At 43.6% G+C, this 7,570-nt stretch overlaps 1 protein-coding gene across 1 annotated transcript in view; it reads left to right on the forward strand.

The window, feature by feature from the left end:
* Window positions 1–2,239: 2,239 nt before the first annotated feature.
* The window catches only part of LOC143037399 (uncharacterized), a 238,871-nt gene continuing 233,540 nt past the window's right edge, over window positions 2,240–7,570 (forward strand). Inside the window, exon 1 of the mRNA XM_076205536.1 lies at window positions 2,240–2,292. The gene's annotated coding sequence lies outside the window, so the exon portion shown is untranslated. The remainder of the gene's footprint in view (window positions 2,293–7,570) is intronic.

The raw sequence follows: 7,570 nt of genomic DNA on the forward strand, positions 1-7,570 counted from the left end.
AATGGTCGGTTGTACGCGCCTACAAACGAGTACCTTATAGAAAACGAACACGGTTGACCGTTAGAACTGAAATTCAAATGTCGTCCAGTGAATCACGATGTTTAAACTAAAAAAATACCGCAGATTGATGCATGATTATGAATATATATATTTGTACACAACTTGAACGACTGACATTTGCCCCGTAGCGGCTTGTTTGTGATCATGTTAACACTTCGTCTGCTGTTGGTTTGAAAAGGTGTAACGTCAACAATGAAAACAAACGACTTGATGGACCGAACTGTTTTCTTTTTACGTCAAATTGTTTCTGTTAACTGAAGACTGTGGCCTCACTTATAAATTTAGAAAATATGAATTAATCTTTTGAACACGTAGATAACATTTAAAGTTATGATGCTAGTCGACACCAGACGATGTTATTTCAACTGCAGCAGGGGAAAGCTAGCCTTCGCTCGAGCTTAGCGTTTTCAAAGTACAGTACAGGAAATCGGTTTGCGCGCAAACCCTCCCTCACCTCCCCCAAAAAGAAATAAACAAAGAAAATAAAAAGACAATCTTCGAAGGAGGAGACAAAAAGGACACCACGAGTTCATGACTGGGTCAGTTTGATCAAACCTTTCTCTAGCCCTTAATTCCCTCCCTCCCCCCACCCCCCGCGCGACCGCAAACTATGCTGCCCGTGAACGGACCTCTGCAGGTTCCCATAAAGAACCTGTCGAGAGTTGTTTGGAGTGGTAAGGGTGCCTGCATGGGAGCTTGCTTGGAGGAACTTTGGGACTGGCACCGCCATGCAATAGCAATATTAGTAATAATAATGATAGTGATAATAATAATAGTAACAGTAATAAAAATAATAACAATAACAACAACAATAATAATAATAATGATAATAATAATGATATTAGTAATAATAATAATAATAGCAATAATAATAGTAATAATAATAATAATAATAATAATAATAATAATAATAATAATAATAATAATAATAATAACAAAAATGATAATGTTTCATTCCATCATATTAAATATATATATTTCATTGCACGTCATAAATTTTCTTTACAACTTTAAAGTTGTCTCAATGAAGGCAGTAGTCTCCGTGCTGCACACTTAAAAGCGTTATATCTAGTTAACGTCCCATTGATTTGTTCAGCTGAAATTTAATCCCATGAACGAATAGATTTAAAACTGTTTCGATTAGAAAAAATAAGAATTTACTCATCTAGTCTTGTAAAATAATATTTGTGTCCAAGATAATTATGTTCTCTTTCTTTTTAGGGGGCGGGCGGGACTATATAATAAACGGTTTCCTATGTTGTACTTGAAAAACGTCCTATTTATTTTTTCAGCTGAAATTGAACCCCTGGAACGAATAGATTTAAAACTGTTTCCATTAGAAAAAATAATCATCTATTCTTGTAGAATAATATTTGTGTCTAGGATAATTATATTCTCTTTTTTTTTTTTAGGTGGGGGCTACATGACAAACGGTTTTCTGTGTTGTACTTGAAAAACGCTTTGCTCTAACGTAGGGCAGCTTTCCCCTACTGCAGTTCAATTAACATCGTCTAATGTTGGGCAGAATGAAAACCTTAAATGTTATCAGCGTGTCCGAAAGGTTGATTTATATTTTCCAACTTTATAAGTACGCCCTTCAGTTGAGAGAAATAATTTGACGTCAACTAAAAAGAAAACTGTTCGGTGCATCAAGTCGTTTGTTTTCATTGTTGACGTCACATCTTTTCAAACCAACAGAAGGCGAAGTGCCGACAACACCACAAACAAGCCGCTACAGGGCGAATGTCAATCGTTCAATTTGTATACAAACATAACTATTCATAATCATGTATTAATATGTGGAATTTGTATTACTTTGAACATCGTGATTCACTGGGAGACATTTGAATTTCAGTTCCAACGGTCAACCGTGTTAGTTTTCTATAAGGTACATATTTGTAGGCGCGTTCAACCGACCATTTACCAACGCCCGTGAACTACCTTGTTATTATACAGATGTTGCCACCAAACGGCGCAAATTTGAAATACTTAGTAGGCTTCCAGCAAGGCAAGGAAGCTGAATCGAACGCTTTCTACTCCCAAACGGATTTGATCAGTGACATATTTCAAACTCCCGATACGATGTGTGTGTTTATCAATGTTAGTGATCTAGCCGCGGTTAGTGTTGATATTTTGTGTTAGTGTTGTGTGTTTATTGTGTTGAGAACTTGCGAGATATGAAACGGAGTTGGAAATCCCATGCAATGGATCTGGAGCACCTCGCCGTGAACGGTAAGTACGACAGAGAACAGCTGCTGTGCTCGGCGCCATATACTAACACTGAACGACCACAGTAGCATATTTCACTGATTATATTCCTGGTCAGCTTGGAACGCTGGATCCAGAGGTTATCGGAGTTGGATATTTGACTCAAGGACAGTTTATTATCTACTTCTCAATCGAATCTGTCGTTTTGTGTTCGACAAAGTGAAGTATGCTACGTGGTGAAACAAAACCATTATACACAAACACGCTGCAGCGCGTACCATTAGAGGTTCATGCATGATCAACGTTGACTGCGCAAAATAGCGTCATTTTGGTATATGGATGTTGTAGTCAGGTTTTTATATAAATAGATAAATGATTATTGATAAAAAGGACCACGCATATCTCGACTTGTGCATTAACCGTGTTCTTCAATTATGCCTTGGGTCTAAATATGTTTCGAAACGCCTGGAGCACTAGTCGACGAGCCATGGAACTCCGATTAACGAGTTTAAATTCTTTAGTCGCACTTATATCCACCAATGCAAATTGCTTTTATATTAGTGAGTACGTCTGTGGCCTCTACGTATCATTTACCATATTGTTCTCACCTTTTCATGGTCTTGTTGATAATAACACCAGGCTATAATAGTTCAATAAGCAATAGGAACTTGTCTTAGAATTTTTTTTTTTTTTTTTGAGGCGGTGCCTTCAAATTTTATATTGTTTGGATTAGTCTTGTAAGAAAGCGTACATGAAAACAGAGACATCAGCTTCGTCAATGTGAAGGAAATACTTCGATAAAATGTGCTGTCATGTTGATCATGTATGAGCCTTGCTACACTTTCAGATGTGCCATCGAGGGACCACCAGGGATACAGGATGTGGTGACGTACTGTTTTTGGTTATTTTAATTGTATATATTTAATCACTTAATTCACTTACCCTTCTTTATTCTAAACACTGAACCGTTCAGTTGGATTCATTTAATGTATTATACATGTAACAATACAGCTTAATCGTTATAGTTACTGTAGGGGTAATATCCAATTCGCATCTTCACATTGAACTATTGTTATTGTAACTCTGCATTACAAATGAGTGATCTTTTCCATTTTACGGCATGCAGTTGATTTAATCAACTTAAGAGGGGTAATGAATATTAATCTGAAACTTAACCTGACCTAACCTGACCAGACTTAACCTAACCTGACCTAACCTAACCTAACCTGACCTAACATAACATAACCTGACCTAACATAACATAACCTGACCTAACCTAACCTAACCTAACCTAACCTAACCTAACCTAAAAATTCTGCATGCCGTAAAAGGGAAAAGACCCCAAACGAGTGATCGTAATATCGAGTCCAACATCCACGGTTATCAATGACCTCGTTTAGGCCTTCCAGGGCAAGAAGGACATGACCTGTCCGATCCAGGTCAGTTACATCTGTTGGCGATAACGCGGTGGGCGGGGGGGGGTCAGTCTTTAACCACCAGGAGGCTTTGGGGACGTCAGTTGGCTGTGCCTGGTGGCTGGCAGCCTCCTCTTCGAATTTTAAAGCTTTAGCAAATTGTTTAATTAAACGTAATCTGACGTGGTGAGTTGGTACGAGAATACACTTAAGTATTCGCATTAAGTTTCTGAACAACAGTGTTACGTTTGTCTTTCTAATTTACCTTCTGATGAATGAAATCGTCAGGCATAAGCTGGAATAAGATACTACTCCAACTTTATATTCATCCTTGCACCTTTATCTTTAACCTCGTTTCTACCTCTACCTCCATCTCCACTTCTGTCTCCACCTTCTATCTCCACCACCACCCATCCCCATCTCCTCGTCTTCCACCATTTCCACCTCCATCCTCCCCCACCTCCTTTCTCGCCTCCTTCTCCTCCACCTTCACCTCCAAGTCAACGTTTTCCACAACCTCCACCGCCGACTCCACCTCGCCTCCACTGCCACCTCCACGTCTTTCACTACCTCCACATCCACTGCCACCTCCACGTCTTCCACAACCTCCACCTCCCTCCTCAACCACTTCGTCCTTCCACAACTCCACCTCTGACTCCACCTCTACATTACCACCACCTCCTCTGCCACCTCCACGTCTTCCACAACCTCCACCTCCACTGCCAACTCCACGTCATCCACAGCCTCCACCTCCCTCCTCCACCACCTCGTCTTTCCCTAACTCCACCTCCACCTCACCGCCATCTCAACCTTCACTGCCACTTCCACGTCTTCTGCAACCCCCACCTCCCTCCTCCACAATTTCGTCCTTCCCAACTCAACATCCACCTCCACCTCACCTCCACTGCCACCTCCACGTCTTCCACAACCTCCAACTCCTTCCTCCACCCCGTTGTCCTTCCCCACTTCCACCTCAACTACCATCTCCACCTTTACTTCCACCTCCGCCTCCATATCACCTCCACTTCCAACTCCATGTCTTTCCCACTTCCATGATCATCTCCAACTTTACCTACGCCTCCATATTACCTCCACCTCCACTGCCAACTCCACGTCTTCCATAACCTCCACCTCGGCCTACACCTCCACCTCCGCCTACACCTCCACCTCCAACTCCTTCCTCCACCTCCGCCTACACCTCCGCCCACACCTCCACCTACATCTCTACCTCCCCCTCCACCTCCGCCTACACCTCCACCTCCCTCCTCCACCTCCCTCCTCCACCTCCCTCCTCCACCTCTACCTCCACCTCCCTCCTCTACCTTCCCCCTCCCTCCTCTACCTTCCCCTCCTCCATCTGTTTGTGCACCTCCATCTCTCTGACCACCTGAACTCTACAGATTCGTTTAGCGCCTCGTCCCCCCCCCCCGGTGTCCCTCCTCCTCCTCCATCTTTTCCCAGAAGTCTCCCCCTCTCACCCACCCCTCTCCCTTCGTTCCTCGACTCGTAAACATCGTTTGGGAGTATAGAGTCCGCAAGTCGTATGTCGTCCGTATTTTAGGGAGCTTAGTGGTCATTTTGATCACAAAATCTCTCTTCTTGACCACCTCTATGACTTCATCTTTTCGATGCGAAAAACAGAAGTTTTAGTTACTTGTGGCAAATACTTTCTTGAGTCTCTTTGACCACTGCTGTGATCCCAACCCCTTCGGTGCTATAAGAAAATAGGAATGATGGAGACTGCAAGAGACCATAAGGCCTACACTAGGCAGTTCCATGTCCATGACCACCTGTCATCCCCATCCATAAAGTTGTCTAATCGTTACTTAAAACAACCGATAGTTTCAGCACTCACCACATGGTTACTAATTCTATTCCATTCGTTGACCACCCTATTAGTAAACCAGTCCTTGCCTATTTACTCAAGGATAGAAGCGCTGGTTAAGTATGACAAAACACCCTCTTTCCTCACTCGTACATCAACACACTCGCTTCCACCCCCATCCCATCCCCCCAACCCAGTCCTTCCTAAGGATCCCCCCAATCCCACTACTCAAAACCTCCACCTACGTTCATTTATATCCCCCCCTCCCTCTTCCAACCACCCCCCAAGGACTCCAATCTCCCCTACACCCCTTCCCTCCCCTTCCCTCCCCTTCCCTCCCCTTCCCTCCCCTTCCCTCCCCTTCCCTCCCCTTCCCCTTCCCTTCCACTTCCTCTTCCTATTCCCTTCCCTGCCCTTCCCTCCCCTTCCCTCCCCTTCCCTCCCCTTCCCTCCCCTTCCCCACCCCTTCGGCCCCACCTCCATCTTGGACTAGCCAGGCTAAGAAGAAGGCATCATATTTTCTTGTAATTGGTGCCCGCGTCGTGTGAGAAAGGTCTCTACGAATGTATTGCTCCATTAAACCTCTGACAGATCGGCTCTTGCGCCGAATGGACCGCTTATCCTTCTTTTTCACAAGTACTTGAGGGGTTAGTGGGGGTAAGAAAGGTTAGTGAAGGGTCAAGAAAGACCTGGGGAGGTCTTCAAGGGGTTTAAGAATTGGGAAGGTTGGGTCTAAAAAACTTCCTACTGGACAGATTCCACGCCACGTGGACGGCGCGACCTCGCCTCGCCAGCTCCCACTTTCTCCCTCGGGGGTCGCGGGTGGCTCGCCTACCTACGGTATGAATACGGGCAGTTATAGTTCACTCAATAAAAACTTACGAGTCTTTCTTGTCTCAGTGGTCTAAACCTTTCACGTCGCTAAATTAAGAAATATCAAATCTTCAGTTTTTCAGGAGTTTTCAAGTGGTCTAAACCTTTCACGTCGCTAAATTAAGAAATATCAAATCTTCAGTTTTTCAGGAGTTTTCCTGAAGGTAGTGGAATGGAGAGCCAGGACAACATAACCGCTCTGTTGGTAAAGCAGTTCTTGCCACTAATGATGATAACCATTACCTCGAGTTTCACTAAGTAGAAAATCCGCAATCTCATGACGGCTAGCAAAGGTCCTCGGGTCGATGAGTACATTTCTTCAAGAGTTCTGCATGACAACCTGGAGACCGTGGCCGGATAGTTTGGGGTTACGGTTATCCCGCTAGAGTAGCTTGAGGTAACAAATTAAGGACTTTACGTAGATAAAGAGTTTACATGAAGAGACGGTAAGAGGGAAGTAATTAAGGAAGAAAATAAAAGGAATTAGGGGGTGAGAAGGAAACTAATCAGGGCGTGAGATGAGAAATAATGAAAGAGTGAGATGACAAATGATTAAGAGATTGGGATGAAAAACAATTAGTGAGAAAGGGTCAGGTGTAGGGGACATGGAATGTCGAGTAACAAGCACAGCGCCACGAGCTAAACTGCTCAATTAGAGTTGAGTTTAATGTCTTCCTCAGTGCCAGCGACGGAGCGGTTTTCATGCAAGGAGTCTGAATCGGGGTTATGATTGCGGTGAGGTAGCAATTAAGGGGAGGGGAGGGGAGGAAGGGGGGGCTATGTGTGTGTATGGGGGGAGGGATAATGTTGGTTGGGTTGTTGATGTGCGGTCTGGTGAGGAAGGACAGGGAGGAAGTGGGAGATTATGGAGGATGTCCATTCTGTTTTGTTTGTAGATAGCTCTCTGTTTCGCACTGTGTTGTGTTATTTACCACGTTTCTGGTGAGATTGGACGGCGGGGAAACATGAGGATAATGCTATTGCCCTTTCTGTGTCCATGCGCCTATCGCTGAGCTCCGCACTCTACAATTAAGACATAAAATAAAATGGTTGAGTACACTGTATCAACGTGGATATGAGGCGGTAGATTTATTGATAGAATTATATGTCAGGCAATTTGCTGTTATCATATATTAAGAAAACATATACAGTATACGAGTATCAACGTGGATATGAAGTGGTAGATTAA

Source organism: Oratosquilla oratoria, chromosome 22 (genome assembly GCF_046742065.1).
Source record: "Oratosquilla oratoria isolate Oo_2021 chromosome 22, ASM4674206v1, whole genome shotgun sequence".
Taxonomy (NCBI): domain Eukaryota; kingdom Metazoa; phylum Arthropoda; class Malacostraca; order Stomatopoda; family Squillidae; genus Oratosquilla; species Oratosquilla oratoria.